Source organism: Glycine soja, chromosome 19 (assembly GCF_004193775.1).
Source record: "Glycine soja cultivar W05 chromosome 19, ASM419377v2, whole genome shotgun sequence".
Taxonomy (NCBI): Eukaryota; Viridiplantae; Streptophyta; class Magnoliopsida; order Fabales; family Fabaceae; genus Glycine; species Glycine soja.
This window is the reverse complement of record NC_041020.1, coordinates 33887188-33904563: the sequence shown is the minus strand read 5'-3', so window position 1 is coordinate 33904563 and position 17376 is coordinate 33887188. Positions and strand designations below refer to the sequence as shown.

Genomic DNA, 17376 nt, shown 5'->3' with positions numbered 1-17376 from the left:
ATGAATGAAACGACTATTGCTTTGTCGTTTTTACTTTTTGTTTTTATCATATTTTTCCATATTCATATTGGTGCTTTTTTATATTTTGTCTACTTGTTTGAATAATATTTTTCTCTGTTCGGTTCTTCCGTACTCGGGGTGACGAGTTTATTTTTTACCTAGCAGATCCAAAAATTTGTTCAAATCTACTTTTATTATAAGCAAATAATAGACGGTTATTTTATAAAATTGAACAACCTAAACAAATGGGAGTTGCTACGTGCACCCAGCATTATTGCTGGGGCACCCAGCAAACAGTGAAGTGGCAAAATTGCCCTTCAATAATTCTTCTTCCGGAAGAAGTATTTCCGTAAACTTTTCGGAACAAGCTTTTCCGGAAAGTTTCCGGAAAAAGACTTCTTCCGGAAAAAGAATTTGGGAATTCCGGAAGTAGTCACAAACTTCGTCCGGAAGATCGTCATCCGGAAGTTTCCGGAAGAAGGTTCTTCCGGAAACTTCCGGAAGAAGGTTCTTCCGGAAACTTCCGGAAGAACCTTCTTCCGGAACTGAACTTTTTTTAAAAAAAAAAATATTTGATAATATAATTTACTTTTAATGGATAAACTAAATTATAAAATAATTAATATTATTATACATAAATAATTAAATAATTAGTGAACGTATGTAACGAAATAAGAATTTTCATTTTATAATAATAAGTAAAAATAAAATAATATTTAATGCGTATGTAATGACGATTTTGCCCTTGTGTAATTTTCTTTAAATTAACGCGTAAACGCTTCTTTCTACTGCGCTTTCGCTTTCTTCGCTTCTTTTTACTGCCTTTCGCTTTCTTCTGCTTTGTTTCTTCCGGTTGCGCTTTCGCTATTTTGGTGGTGGTCCCGTGAAGTATTTAGAGATTCGGTGGTCCCGTGTTCGGTATTTGAAGTTTTGTTAGTGGCTGTTCTTCCTATTTTGTCGGAGGTACGCTTTTATGGGTATTTTTTTTCTTTTCCGGCTACTTTTTAGAGAAGAAAAGTAGTAAAAAAAATGTGTATCCGGAAGAAATTTTAGGCACTAACGCCTTTTCCGGATGAAGTGTTGCCGGAAAACCCTTCCGGAAGTTACTGAGGCCTATTCCGGAAGAAGTGGTTCCGGAAGTGTCTTCTGGAAGCACTTCTTCCGGAATGGGCCTCAGTAACATCCGGAAGAACGTCTTCCGGAAGTTTCTGAGGCCCATTCCGGAAGAAGTGCTTCCGGAAGACACTTCCGGAACCACTTCTTCCAGAATAGGCCTCAGTAACTTCCGGAAGAAGGTCTTCCGGAATGTTAAATTATTAGATTTTTTTTTATTTATGTTTTATAATTTATATATATATATTTGTTTAATAATGGATTATTTGTTTAATTAGGTATAATGGTATATATTGTGGACATTAAAATTTATAACAATAAAATTCATTTAATAATTTTTTTGTTTTATAATGATATATATATATATATATATATATATATATATATATATATATATATATATATATATTTCTGTTTTATAATTTTTTGTATTTCTGTTTTATATATGTTGTGGATAATTTAATTAGGTATAATGGTATAATATTAAATGATTTAGGTAACTTAAATGTATAATGGTACAAAAATGTTTTATTAGTTGTTTATTATAGTGATAAGTTTAGTTTAAGTAAATAATGTAGTTATAAATTTAGAATATAGTGATAATTTTAATATAGTCGTGTATGATGCATATGTCCTATTAATATGTTTGTTATTTAAGGTGTAGTAAATTTTTGGATGTGGTTATATGATAATTTGAATGTACTTGTGTATGATGCATATGTCCTTAAGATGGACGAAGATCAATGGAGGTATGACTTTGCGATGTCACAAGAAGTTCATATGGATTATGATTATGATAATCAAGAAGAATGTGGAGTGAATGAACCACATGTCGATTGTTCAAATGCTTTTAATACATCTCAGGTAATCATAGATAATTTGAGTCATTGGTTGAATTGATGGTTTGTATGAAAATTAATGTGTTAGGGTTGCGTTGTAGGTATTCGCTACTCGAGATGATGTTTTGCAATGGGCTCGAACAGTTGCCCATGAAAATGGATTTGTTGCAGTGATTATGAGATCTGACACAGAGACCGGTAGCAGAGGAAGAAGTTCATTTGTGTTAATTGGGTGTGAAAGGAGTGGTACGTACAAGTGTAGAAATAAAGAATTCGTTAGAAAAGACACCGGGAGTAGGAAATGTGGTTGTCCCTTCAGGCTTCGTGGGAAACCAGTGCGTGGAGGGGAAGGTTGGATGGTGAAGTTGATCTGTGGGATTCATAATCATGAATTGGCGAAGTCCTTAGTTGGACATCCATACGCCGGGCGATTGACTAAGGAAGAAAAGAAAATTATTGCTGATATGACAAAGTCGATGGTGAAACCGAAAAACATCTTGCTAACGTTGAAGGAACACAATGCCGACAGTTACACCACGATAAAGCAAATTTACAATGCAAGAAGTGCATATCGTTCTTCAATAAGAGGAGCTGATACCGAAATGCAGCATCTGATGAAGCTTCTCGAACGTGATCAATACATTCATTGGCATAGATTGAAGGATGAAGTTGTGGTGCGTGATCTGTTTTGGTGTCACCCAGATGCAGTAAAGTTATGCAATGCATGTCATCTGGTGTTTTTTATAGACAGTACCTACAAAACAAACAGGTGCAGACTCCCACTACTTGACTTTGTTGGAGTGACACCAACGGCGATGACATTCTCTGCTGGGTTTGCATATCTGGAGGCTGAGCGTGTTAATAATATTGTATGGGCTTTGGAACGATTTCGAGGCCTATTTTTAAGACACGATCGCCTCCCTCTTGTTATTGTCACTGACAGAGACCTAGCACTGATGAATGCAGTGAAAACTGTGTTTCCCGAGTCTACTAATTTGTTGTGCAGGTTTCATATCGATAAGAATGTGAAGGCGAAGTGCAAATCTTTAATCGGGGAAAATAATGCGTGGGACTATGTAATGGATAACTGGGGTACTTTGGTTGATTGTCCGTCCGAATACGAGTTCCATGAGTCATATCAGAAGTTTCAAGTTGCTTGTTCGCCTTGGCCGATGTTCGTTGACTATGTTAACGACACATGGATTATCCCCCACAAGGAAAAATTTATTACAGCATGGACGAATAAGGTCATGCACCTAGGCAACACAACAACAAACAGGTATTAACAACTGATTTTATTTGTTAGTAACGATTAATATTAAATGGTATTTAATTGTTGTATATTTTCATGTTTGTTGTGTATTTTAAATGTAGGGTTGAATCAGCTCATTGGGCTCTCAAAAGAGTACTACAAAATAGCGTTGGAGACCTATGTAGTGTTTGGGATGCCATGAACAACATGATCACGCTGCAACACGTCGAAATTAAAGCATCCTTTGAAACCAGTACGCATGTGGTTGGCCATGTATATAAAAAAACCTTATACAAGAGGCTTCTTGGGATGGTTTCGAGGGATGCTTTAAATCAGATTGCTTCTGAGATTGACCGTCTACGTTATCTCGGCAACAATCTCTCTTCTTGTGGTTGTGTGATGAGAAGCACGCACGGGCTTCCTTGTGCATGTGAGCTTTCTAGGTATACTGCTAGCAGCATCCCATTGGAGTCAGTCCATCTTTTTTGGAGGAGACTTTGCTTTTCAGACCAAGGGTTATGTGAGACGGAAGTCACCATCAAGGAAGAAATAGAGGTCATATCTAAAAGGTTTGATGAACTTGATGTGGCTGGCAAAGTAAATCTGAAGAGTAAACTTCGAGAAATCGCATACCCTGATCATAACTCTATGTGCCCTCCTCCATCAAAGGTGAACACTAAAGGTGCACCGAAGAAACCGATGAAAAGAAGTCAAACATCCACAAAGCGTGATCCGTCTTACTGGGAGTATGTTGATGCTTTTCATTCTGTTCAAAGCAGCAACTCTCCAGTGAAACGAAGTGCATCATGTTCTCAACCGCGTCAGCCAACAAGGATCATCCCGATGTTGGATCAATTTGCGTCATTCTTTCAAGGTTTCATTCGTGACGTTGTGGATGTGAAAGCGGACGGTAACTGTGGATATCGGTCCATTGGCGCTTTATTAGGTATAGGGGAAGATTCGTGGCCGTTAGTGCGTAATGAATTGCTTAAAGAACTTGGCAGGTGGTCGCATGAGTACATGAACCTCTTCGGTGGCACAGAGAGATTTGAACAATTAAAGTTGTCCCTACTTGTTGATGGATTTTCAAAGGTATGTTTTTAGGTTAATTTTTTTTAATAACAATGTTTAAATTACTTACATGTGTATGTTTGGTTCATTCAGGTTAGTGTGGACAAGTGGATGGATATAACAGACATGGGATATGTGATTGCTTCACGGTATAACGTAATCCTTGTATCGTTGTCCCAACAACAAAGCATGACATTTTTCCCTCTTAGAAGTCAACCACCACCTGACTCTTCTGGCCACCGCATCATATGTGTCGGTCACGTGTTTGGAAATCATTTTGTTCAGGTACATTGAATATAGTTAGTGTAACAATTATGCAATGACTTCGCTTGTTCGTTTGGCACGGTCAGCGCATGATATAATGTTTGTTCATGTACAACAGGTTTATTTGAAAGACCATTGTCCGTTGCCGCCCCCAGCGCTGTTGTGGTCAACCAATTGTTATTCTCAGGCAAAGCAATGGGCAATTCCATATATTAGTAGAATGCAGGAATACACAAGCTTGATGTCAATCAAAACACACTATGTAGACCTAAATGAAGACTAAACATTCATTGTTTATTTATTTGTATTCATTATGCGATATAATTCGTTGTAACCCGTCACTAACCAATTAATATTATCAACTACTCGTTTGGTTAAGCAAGGAAATTGTTGGTCCAACAAAAATCATTTACGCGTACAGCATACATCATTGTCATAATTGACAACACATAATGACATGCATGCGTGTTACAGTTTGAGCGTGACAACACATTGGTTGACTTCAGCACACATTTTGAAACTAGCAGTCGCTCAACAACACATTGGTTGACTTGACTACACATTAGCGACAACACATTGGCTGACTTGACTACACATTTACGCGTGTCTATTTTTTTGTAAACAAAGTTAAACAAAGGCTTGGTCACAACCATCTATATATATGGCAGACTAGGCTACTAAATCACACATTATCTTGCTTTCAAATAATCTCCCAACTGATACACAAACTATGGCATTTCTAGGAGAAACTAGCAGTCAGACGATTGTCAACTCAAGGTTGGCTTTCATTTATCCAAATGGATCGATTATTCACAATGATACTGGGGTTTACTTCCAAACTTCAACTCCGGTGCCCATTCGAGTACCAAATAGGTGTGATTTTGCAAGCCTAAAAACCAGAATACACAATACCCTTCAGCTATCCGACAAACAATTTTTGGATGAAATTCACTACCGGAAGCCATTAACCGATACAGGTAACCAAATTCGCTTTGAGTGTATCAAATTGATAAATGATGACGATGTCAACACAATGTTAATGTGTAATGATCAATTTTCTTGTGTTGGTCCGATTGAGTTATTATGCACCGTTGGAAGAACACCAGATGGAATAATAAACTTACTTGAACGCACTATGCCTCGTATTCATGACGCGATCCTGTATTACAACGGCAAATGGAACATGCCACCGCAGAACAAATTTGTTGGTTGCGCGTTCACAGGAAAAAATCCTAAGAAATTTCAAATTCCTTCAACATGTACCATCGATGAACTGAAGAATTTAATCAAGCAAGTTGCACCTAAAGGGATCCCCCCTCTTGGAATTCACGAATCACAAACGGTAAGATGATTGTTTTTCCGCCAACCAGCTCGGTTTGAGTATTCAATACGGTTATAAAATATGAAATAAATGAGCTGATCACCAACGTAGAACTGCTGAAGGTGTTAGTACAATCTAACTACTGAAAAAAATATGGACCAATAGAAATTTTAGCTGTCTTTACTAAATATGTTGAAGACGAGGTCAGTGGGACGTCGCTAAACAACTGAATGTCATGTTTAATTTTTTGTTTTTTTGTTGATGTAACCTTTATATGTTTACGGCGTGTTTAATTCCCATAATAAAGTTGAATGCGTTGTTTCAGTGGTCCAAAAATTTAATTGTTAAAAGGGTTCATTTCGTAGTTTTTTGGATTTTGAGACTTTGTTTTGACGTGTTAGTTGACGGAACTGGGGAACGGGACTATTTTTTTTGGATTCTTTGACGTCCAAACATGAGAAATGGCCGCCCTCCATTGTCTCAGGGCACATACACACCCACGCAAAAAAATCCCAAACATGGGTACTTGAACATGGAAAAAGGGTTCATTTCCTATTTTTTTGGATTTTGAGGCTTTGTTTTGACGTGTTAGTTGACGGAACTGGGAACGGGACTATTTTTTTTGGATTCTTTGACGTCCAAACATGAGAAATGGCCGCCCTCCATTGTCTCAGGGCACAGACACACCCACGCAAAAAAATCCCAAACATGGGTACTTGAACATGGAAAAAGGGTTCATTTCCTATTTTTTTGGATTTTGAGGCTTTGTTTTGACGTTTAGTTGACGGAACTGGGGAACGGGACTATTTTTTTTGGATTCTTTGACGTCCAAACATGAGAAATGGCCGCCCTCCATTGTCTCAGGGCACAGACACACCCACGCAAAAAAATCCCAAACATGGGTACTTGAACATGGAAAAAGGGTTCATTTCCTATTTTTTTGGATTTTGAGGCTTTGTTTTGACGTGTTAGTTGACGGAACTGGGGAACGGGACTATTTTTTTTGGATTCTTTGTCGTCCAAACATGAGAAATGGTCGCCCTCCATTGTCTCAGGGCACAGACACACCCACGCAAAAAAATCCCAAACATGGGTACTTGAACATGGAAAAAAGATTCATTTATGTAATTCTAAAAACTTATGTTTTTTATGTAATTCTTACAAACATGGAAAAAGGGTTCATTTATGTAATTCTTACAAACATGGGTACTTGAACATGGAAAAAGGGTTCACTTATGAATTATTAATCATTTTAAAAACTTTTATTTTTTATGTAATTCTTACAAACAAAACTCATGATTCTAGGTTCCCTTTTTTTAAAAATAAATTTAAAACAACCGTAAACTTCGCTTAAGGACCACAAACAATCGGAATAACAAACTATATTATAAAATAATAAACTGTGCAAAACACGTCAACTATATTAAACAAAACTGTAATAATTACAAATATTCATGTCAACTACAACACAACAAAATAAATACAATGATTAATGGTCCGTGCGGCGTCTCTGACGAGCCCTGACCGTCCCATCAGCACTGGGTCCCCCTCTCGCGATCGTCAGGCAGTCCTGCATAATGTCATATAACTCTGTGCCTGCAGTGACTATCCTAAGGTTGAGCACACGCTCCAACCTCTGTGCAATCGCCTCATATCCCTCGTAATCATCCTGTCAAAGTCAGTAAAAACATTTATTATGAAATTCAAAATAAACAACAACTCATAAAACATTAAACGCGCAAATAATCTTACCACATATGGAGGGGGGTCAAATGCCACTGGAACCTGGGGGCTGGGCGGCTGTATGTAGTCCTCAGGGTCTGCAGCTGGTGCATCCCTCTGCTGGTCAGCTGCCTGGGTCGGTGTCATGAAAGGGTGAGATATGCGGAAAAACCACTCAATGTAATCCGCAGATACCTGCCCAGGCACTAAACAAAGCTGACCCGCAGGTAGTAAGTGATCCGCAAACTCCATCCACCTGTCATCTATCTGATCCTGTGACAATCGTGCACTAACAGGCGGCGGAGGGATGCTCTGGATGTAACCGAACTGGCGTACCACCCTCTCCGGTCGAACTGCGACGATCATAGGACCCCATCTGAGCTGACCCTGGAACGATGAAATCTCCTGAAACGCCCTAACACCCCGATGCTCCATGTACGGCAACCAGGACACATCTGTGACGGTCAAACCATCACAACGTGCCCTGTAGGGTGCTCCTGTGATGTCCTTCATGTGCGCCTTCGACGTCAACCACCGGGAAGCACGTGGGGACGTCTCCTGGTATGTATCGTCAGTCACGCACTGATGCACACTAGGGAAGTGCTCATAGATCCAGCACTACACAATAATTGAGGTTAACATAACATAAAAACATGTTTAAATCATAATCGAACCTAACATATTAATAAACACAAAATTTACCTGAAATAGCGTCAAGTACCCCGCAAGCTGTCGGGTGGTGGTCCTACAAGCCTCATCTAACTGGTCGTACATATGAACCAGCGCGGCAACCCCCCAAGCGTAACCACCACTATGAGCGAGGTCCCGGAAAGCGTCAAGGTGGACCACATGCACGTATGTTGCACTCTTATTAGCAAAAAGAGTGCAACCGACAAGGTGCAGCAAATAAGCACGAGCTGCGACAATCCACCGCCGGGCCTGACATCTGGTCTCATAAATGTCACGAACCCATCCTAATCGTACATATGCTCCACGTGTGAGTGCTGCCTCGGCTCTGGCCTCCTCCGCAGACACTTCCAGCAACTCCGTGAGCAAGAATCTGGCCTCCTCCGTAGAAAGAGCGTGGAAACTGTGCAAGGCGCCAGTGATGGGCAAATGTAGAATGGACGACACATCATCCAATGTGATCGTCAGCTCTCCTACTGGAAGGTGGAAGGTGCTAGTCTCACTGTGCCACCTCTCCACAAATGCGGATATAAGTCCAGGATCGCCAGTAATAACTGAACAATCTATCAGTGGACTTAATCCTGTGGCAGCCACCAGGCCTTCAATCTCAGGCACTGGCCTCCCAATCAGTGTCAGCTTCCTCCCATGTGACACTAACTTCAAATCAGGACGTTCCTGATTTGAAGTACAAATTATACAATTATTAAAAAAAATTAATCATAAACAAATAAATAAACAATGACAAATAATTAACAAATTAAAATACCTGTCCACTCCACACGGCATGTGCAACATGCTCGGCAAATGATGTGAGCACTGACGGGTCACGTGGACCACCAGGGAATCCCTCTGCAGCATCATCACCATCTGACCCCTCACCACTATCAGCACCCTGTGCGTCCGCACGCATCTCAGGTGCCTCCGTAGGCTGCTCAGGGACATCATCAGTCATGTCAGCGACGTCCTCAGCCATATCACGTCCCTCCGTAGTCATCTGATGAACGCGTAGCCTACGGGCTGAGGCAGTAGGCCTACGCCTCTCGGGAACATCGCCAGCATCCTCGTCAGCAGCTCTATCTCTGCCTACAACTCTACCTATGGCATGACCTAAACCTCGTGTTCTGGCCATGATCTGTAAATCATGTCGAACACGTATTTTTTTCGGTCAAAATATACACAATTTTCTTTATAAAAAATCAACTAATATAAAAATAATTCATTACTAAACATCCACAACTTAATTTTAAAAAAAAATTAAACAAACTTCATTTATAAAAAAAAAACACAACTAATGTAAAAAAAATTAATTAGTAAACATCCAACTCTTAATTTAAAAAAAAATAAGAAACTTCATTTCTAAAAAAAAAACACAACTAAATTACTTAGTAAACATCCACACGTTAATTTTTTTTTAAAAAAAATAAACAACTTCAATTATTTATAAAAAAAACACAACTAATATAAAAATAATTCATTACTAAACATCCACAACTTAATTTAAAAAAAAATTAAACAAACTTCATTTATAAAAAAAACAAAACTAATGTAAAAAAAAATTAATTAGTAAACATCCAACTCTTAATTTAAAAAAAAATAAGAAACTTCATTTCTAAAAAAAACACAACTAAATTACTTAGTAAACATCCACAAGTTAATTTTTTTAAAAAAAAATAAACAACTTCATTTATAAAAAAAAACACAACTAATATAAAAATAATTCATTACTAAACATCCACAACTTAATTTTAAAAAAAAAATTAAACAACTTCATTTATAATCAAATAAACAACTTTATTGATAATAAAATAAAAAAAATTATTTATAGACAAAAAAAAACAACTACTTTCAAAATATTTCCAAACATACACAACTTTATTTATACAAATAAACTACTTCATTTATAAAATAATACATAAGTAATTTTAAATTAAATAATTAGAAAATTAGTCAACTAAAATGATACAAAAAATAAACTAAAACAATTAACAAAAACAATTAACAAAAAAAATATTTTTTTAAAACAAAAAAAATTTAAAAACTACTTCCGGAAGAAGTACTTCTTCCGGAACAATTCCGGAAGAAGGCTCTTCCGGAAAGTGCTTCCGGAACCTCTGAAAGGTCATCCGGAAGAACCCTCTTCCGGAATGTTTCCGGAACAAGTACATCTTCCGGAAACATTCCGGAAGAGGTGTTCCGAGTGTTTTTCGGAAGATCTTTTCTTCTGGAAGTCGTTTCATTACCTACGGAAGAACCCTTCTTCCGGAAATCTTCCGGAAGATCTTCTTCCGGAAGTTCCGGAAGAACCCCTAACGGGTCTTCCGGAAGGCTCACCGTCACCAAGCTTCCGCCATTTTTTCCGGCGTCCTTTACCCTAAGGTTCATCTACCCTAAGGTTCATCTACCCTAAGGTTCAACTAACCTACCCTAAATGCTACACATACAGTGCAAAACAAAAGGAAAGCTAAGAAGAAGGCCACCTACCTCGAATGCAAATGGAAGACAAGCCTCGCGGAGAAGATGAAGCCGGAGAAGCCTCGCGGAGAAGAAGAGAAGAAGACAGAATGCTTTTTCGCGGAAGAGAGAAGAGAGGAGAAAAGCTTTTTCGCGGAAGAGAGAAGACAGAATGCTTCCGAAAGAGGGATAAAGTTTTTTATGTTTTTAAATGAAGGGCAAAATTGACCTTTCAATAAATTGTTGGGTGCACCAGCAATATTGCTGGGTGCACCTAGCAACTCCCTCAGATCATGGTCCAAACTCAACCTTTCTTTTTTCCAAGGGTTTTTAAACGTTGTGGGCCTATGGGTCATGTCATACGGGTCAAGTCATACGACCTAAACCCTTCTCTAGTACTGTTGATAGCATCACTAACAAGCTCCCAGTTTGGACCCATATCATGCACCAGGACAACAAGAGCCTGCAACATTGGATAATAGATAACAACTTTATGCAAGTCACTAAGTTCAAATATTTACTCCAAAACATGACAAGAGTTAAGTTGAGATAACTATCGAACAACAAACAACCTGCTCTTCAAATAGTGACCAAGGACTTCCAAAACCAGGCTGTCCCACAGAAACCTACAAGAATTATTAAACCAAAAATGCAAATAAAAAGATCAGTACGGTGACAACAGACACTTTGCTACCACACAACCATCTAAGTTCCCAGCAAAATTACCTTAAGTGCTTTGGCTTTCCTCCCCCTATCTCGTCCACCACTAATGATTCTAATAAATTTACTTGGACTGGACATGTTACTCATTTGCGAAGCAGCAGGGGAGGGAATAGAATTAGCTATTGGAGCAACATTGTCAAAATTATCAAGGGATTGTTTTGTTGGCTTCAGCTTCTTCACACTATGCTGGCCATACAAACCTTCAAAACACGACAGTTAAAAACATCAAGCATGAAAAAAATATAATACTGACTACAGAAAAGTTTTCTAAATATATTATCAGATAACAGGGCAGTTTACCGCTACTTCCATTAGGTTCAAAGTGATGACTATCCAATCTCTTTTTGGCATGATCCCTCTGTTAAATACATAAAAACACCATAGGATAAGCGCTGAAGAAAATATTGTGAACAACTAAGAAAAGGAAAAGCATAAAAGTAAAGTTCTCCAATGTCTACTTCAAAACAACATAAAACATTATAAGTTCAAAACTCCATATCCCATCTAAACATTATTGACTTCTATAGGTGTGTTTGTTTTCATGTTTCAAATGCTCAAACTGAGGTTTGACCCAAAGCAACAACACACAAGCTTTTCCATTGAGGTGTCTTGAAAGTTGTGCCATCTACAAACCAAACACACTTTATCCCACAACTAAGCAACATTCAACTAGTTTTTACAGTAGAAAGAGTCTCTAAGGTTTTATTTGAATTGGTGGAAGGAAATGAAATGGAACAAATTGGAGAGAAACAAAACATAATAGAATAAAAGTTCTATTTCATTGTTTAGATATTTTATAATGGAATGGAAGAAAGTTCTTGATCAACTGTTTGGAAAGTGATCGGATGAAATAAGTGATAACTTTTTTTATTCCCATATTACCTTTACTTTAAAAATACCAATATTTTATTTATATTGAAAAGGAAAATAATTTTAACAAAATATCAAAATATAAAGAACTAAAGGGTCATGGAGTCATGGACTAATAGTCTAATATTCATTTTTTATTTTAATTACCTGATTTGTGTGATTGAAATAATAGAGAAAAGACAACTACAGCATGGTGCAGGCAAGGTGAGAAGTGTAAAAAACGTAGCAGTAAAGAGCATAGAAGAAATGTGCTGCTGAAACAATTCATTCATTGATAATCAGAGGGTAAGAATAGAACCATAACTTCATAATTTATACAAAGTTAGACCTTTAGCTCCTCTCATCCCCCCAAATTGGGATAGGTTTCACTAGTTTCCATTATATTTAATCCTCATTTTATCAAATCCAAATAATGAAACATAATAACATTATATTCCATCCCAACCTCTTCCACCAATCCAAACAGAGACTAAATCTAAAACAGCATAGGTATCATTACCCCCAATTTCAGTTTACCTCAATGAAATCACAATTCAGAATTGTTGGCAATTGCTCGGTCATCCCCATATTATATTAGAGAACAAGGAAGCTTTCAGTTTTCAACCAAGATTTACATCTATCAAATACTAATGAGGTTGTCCTCAAAATTATACACACACACACACAGACACTGAACTTTGAAATTGGCTAGTATTAATTTCCATTATAAATTACAAACAGGAAGGAGACAATGAATTAGAATGCTTATCAATTCTTTCCGCATTTAGTGCTGCATTTTCAGTTCTATATTAATTTCCTTCTTTCCATTCCTCTTCATATCAGATTTCAGAGGGGTAACAAAATTCATCATGATGGAAAGAAAAGTACAAGGAGATGAGGAATATGAAGGATAATTGATCTCCCTTAGCAAAAGAAAATGCAAAGTAAAGCAGCAGAAAAACATCAATGGAGCAAAGCTACCAAGTCCCTTTACAGACAGAGCAAAGAGTATTTGAAGAGGAATCTACATGATATAGATTAGATCTCACATAATTAAGTGACAAAGAATTAAACATCTGACAAAGCGTTCGAGATTATCATTATATAATTGAAAAGACAGAAATTAGATGATGCCAATTAAATAGGGTAATCAAGAACTCACATCTGTAGAATTTCAATAAGGTATGACCAAACTTTTGGTAAAAAGCTTGTGGTTGCGCCACAACAAAGTTCTGAAACTACCTGAGGGAGCGACAGAAACTTGAGACTTACAATCCCTCTGGTTATACAGAATTGTTTGGTATTCATCATCAGCATTTCTAGTGAATTTCAGCATGAAGAAGTCTCCATTGTTAGACATGCACAATGGTAAAATCATTGATTTTTCTTCATAAGGACAAATATTAAGATGTAAATAACTAAAATTTATTAATTGAATCCAAGACTTGTCATCTCCAAACTTCCTCATCTGCCACAAGCAAAGATGAGTGTTGCTATCTTGCCAAACACACAGCGAGTCTCTAAAAACTCCAATATTTGTATCAAAAAAGCAAAAATCGTCCGGAAGAAACAGTGATCTGCAAGTCTCCTTCTCCAGGTCAACAGAAATAATTACGATTTCAGAATGAATGGTTTCTTTTCCCTTACACTACTACAAAAAGGCCTTTCTACGACACAGTTTTTAAGACGGACCTGAAGAACCCGTCGTTGTTGTCAACACGGTGGCAATTCCGTAATTATTAAAGTTTTTATGTGCAGCGTTTCATGTTCAACGACGTTTGTATTTAAGCCCGTCGTTGTTGAAGTCATCAAAGACGGTCATGATGGCTGGACCGTCGTAGAAATAAAAAATACAAAGTCGGTGTTACGAATCACCGTCGTAGATTTTTGAGTTTATATATTCTCGCAACAAAGCACCAGCGCCCTTGCTTGCCTGAATTACAACTCGAAAAACCTAGCGCCTCGACTGCAACCCTTGAAAAACCTAGCACCGCCGTGAAGTCCGTCCCGCTACCAGCCTGAGATTTAGGTTGTCGCCGTGAAGAACTTGTCCCTGTGACCCGCTGCTCCCACCACCGCTACCGCGACGCAGGCGAAGTCGTGGGTTTTTCAGACCTTTCCAGTGTTGGTGAAGGTAAGCATGTCCACTATTTTGAGTTGTGTCTTGGTATTTTTTGTGAAAATGTTGCCCTTTTGTGTTTAATTGTTAGTATTTGAATTGTTTGTGGTTGTACCTTAACATAAAACAAAAACCCTATTTCCCAATTTGTATCCCTTTCCACTCATTGTTCATGTTACGGTAGTAGTGTTTGAAAAAAATTAATTGTGTGAAACAAGTTACTATAGTATACATGTTTGAACTGCAGGGTGCTATTTGGAACTAAGTAGAAGAAGGTCACACCCTCAAACTAAGCACACAAAGGTGCGTTTCTTCTGAATCTGAAAATTATGGTATCCGTTTGCACTCATTGTTGTTGAACGCCTGCATAACAGTAAAATTATGGTATGCAATTCGTAATAATAAAAGCAATGTTCATATGTTTTTATGATAATGCTGCACTTCAAAAGCACATTACAGTATGGTTGTATTGCTGGATTGGATTCTACTTTTTCTATGGCTGGTTTTGACTGTTCTGTATTGCATTGTATGAGACTCATTGTAGGGGAGAGAATCAATACCCAATTAGGAGTAATCTGAGTCTCACCTAATGAAACCATGATTCAAGATTTTCTATATTGGAATGAGTGTTTTTTCTTTGTGAGCTTGTGACCACAAAGGTGCCAAGTGAACTGGTTATTTATGCATAGATATTTAGCAATGATTTAATGGCCCACCCATCTATCCTTGTTTCCTGCCCCCAACCACCCCACAAAGATCATTCGTACATACGTCAATCGAGATTGTACTTGAATAGTTGATGTCTTTTTGTTATGATTATGCATCAAATATTAAGAGAAGAGAAGAAAAAAAAACTTATTAATTGACTAATTAACTTGTAACCTACCTCACAGAGAATTAGACAAATTCGTCATTAGGTGGCTGATACAGGGAGCTGGTGGGATAGAGGTGTGAGATGATATTGAAGGTGGAAAAGACTGTTATTTATGTGGGAGGAAGAGTTACTTGGAGAGTGGATTGAGAATAAATTTGTATTGCGAATCACAGATTGCACCATAGCAGTGACAAGTGCAGAATTTCTCCAACTCTCATCCTTTTTTTTTGGAAGGCTGAAAATATATATATATATTATTAATAAGTAAACCAATACCAGTGGTACCAGAGATTAAAATTACAAAGCACCAAGAGATTAATGGTTTCAGCCATGATACATATTGAGTTTTATCTAGTCTTTATTGTGAATTGAAAAACTCAACTACGTATCACGTAGAGATTGACTAAAACTATAGATACATAGATCATATCATAATTTCTACCAGACAATAGTATAATTTTCAAAATGAAGAGCTTCCGGTGAACATGAATGTAGCCAACATGAACAGTAGAAGTTGAAAACAATTTCAGTTGTTTTTTTGCTATATTGTCACTTATAAATGTGAAAATCCAATCATATATATTAAGAAACAAAACAGTGAAAAAAGTTTGGTGTTTCTTACTTGCAAGCCTAGCAACAGAGTTCCATCTGCCTTCACCATGCAACCTGACATACTCAACAAGCAACCTGTCCTCTTCAGCAGTCCAAGGTCCCTTCCTCCATACCTGCTCCTCTATGACACCTCTACCCATATGGCCAGCCATAACTTCCCCCCAATACATGGAATAAGGCTTGAAGTTTGTGCTTGGATAAAATATTTTCTTCCAATTTCTGTGACACTGATTTAGGTCTAGTGTTTGTTGCATATTTTGAGTCTAGTATTGCATATTTATACCTGCTTTGTTTTGATCAATAGTATGACACTGATTGTTAAGCTTGAACTGAAACTTAGAGTCCAACAACTGCTATTCGAGTTGGATAATTATTTGGCACTAGGTTTTGGAAAAGTCTAAAAGAAATGCTCTTGGGTCATGGCTGGAATAGAACTTTGAGAAAGAAATATGTCTGAGCTTAGTCCTAACAAATTAGAGTCATTAATTGTAGTTATTATTCAATTGATACCATTGTTAGGAACAACATAGTGTTAGGAACAGCATAGTGTTAGGATGCAGAGATGGCAATGCTGGTGGTTGGCTCTAACTTGGTCCACTTGGAAGCTTAGGAACAACATAGTGTTCTCTAATGCAACCTTTAATGCTAACAAACTGTTTGAAGATGCAATATTCACTCTATGGACGTGGCTCAGGCACTTTGAGAAAGATTTTACTATCCATTTTAATCAATGGTCAAGTAGCATTAGACACGGCTTTTGCATCAGTAGAGGATACATATTTTTGACTAATAGATGTACATTTACTGTACCCATATACTGGTTCCCTCTCAGACCTGTTTTGACTGACTTTGGAACCATTTATATGGTACCCATACTGCTGTAATATAGTACCTCTGGTAACTCTTTACATATCTATAAAATAATATCTTTGCTGATCAAAATAAAAATTGATACCATTGTTTTTGTTTTCATATAGTGACTCAGAATTTATTTTTAACATATCATCATAAAAATCTTATACTTTGTAGCTTCATAAATTTAAAGTGTATAAATAGTAATGTGCTTAACAACAAACAATTAAATATTGTTATATGATTAGGGATATTATTAGAAGAACTTCAATCTCGGTAATTTGAAGACGCGACTTTCTTAATGTGGACTTGGCTCCATAATTTGGAGAAGGACTTTACATTACATTTTAGTCAATGGTCTAGTAACTTGAGACATCATTTTTTGCAGCAGTAGGGGTTTCATTAGGGAGTAGGGATCAATATATGTATACTTTGCTTCCCATATTTTGGTTCCCAATCAGACTTATGATGTCTGACTGAGGAACCATTTTTATGGTGACTAACTCTGTAATCAGTACCTCTGGTACTTCCAGGTTATATATATATAATTTATCTTTGCTGATAAAAAAAAAGAAGACTAATAAAGCAGAAATTTGAAACTGCAGTGAACAAAGCTTCTTATTGTGG

The 17376-nt window shown here is 37.3% G+C and overlaps 1 long non-coding RNA gene across 1 annotated transcript; it reads right to left on the bottom strand.

Annotated features, from left to right (window-relative positions):
* Nucleotides 1–11296: 11296 nt before the first annotated feature.
* Nucleotides 11297–12085, bottom strand: LOC114398315. The gene is made up of 3 exons (XR_003663574.1): nucleotides 11744–12085; nucleotides 11447–11643; nucleotides 11297–11346 (listed from the first exon to the last, which is right to left on the bottom strand). It is a non-coding gene; the product is annotated as an uncharacterized LOC114398315 (long non-coding RNA).
* Between the last annotated feature and the right edge of the window lie 5291 nt (nucleotides 12086–17376).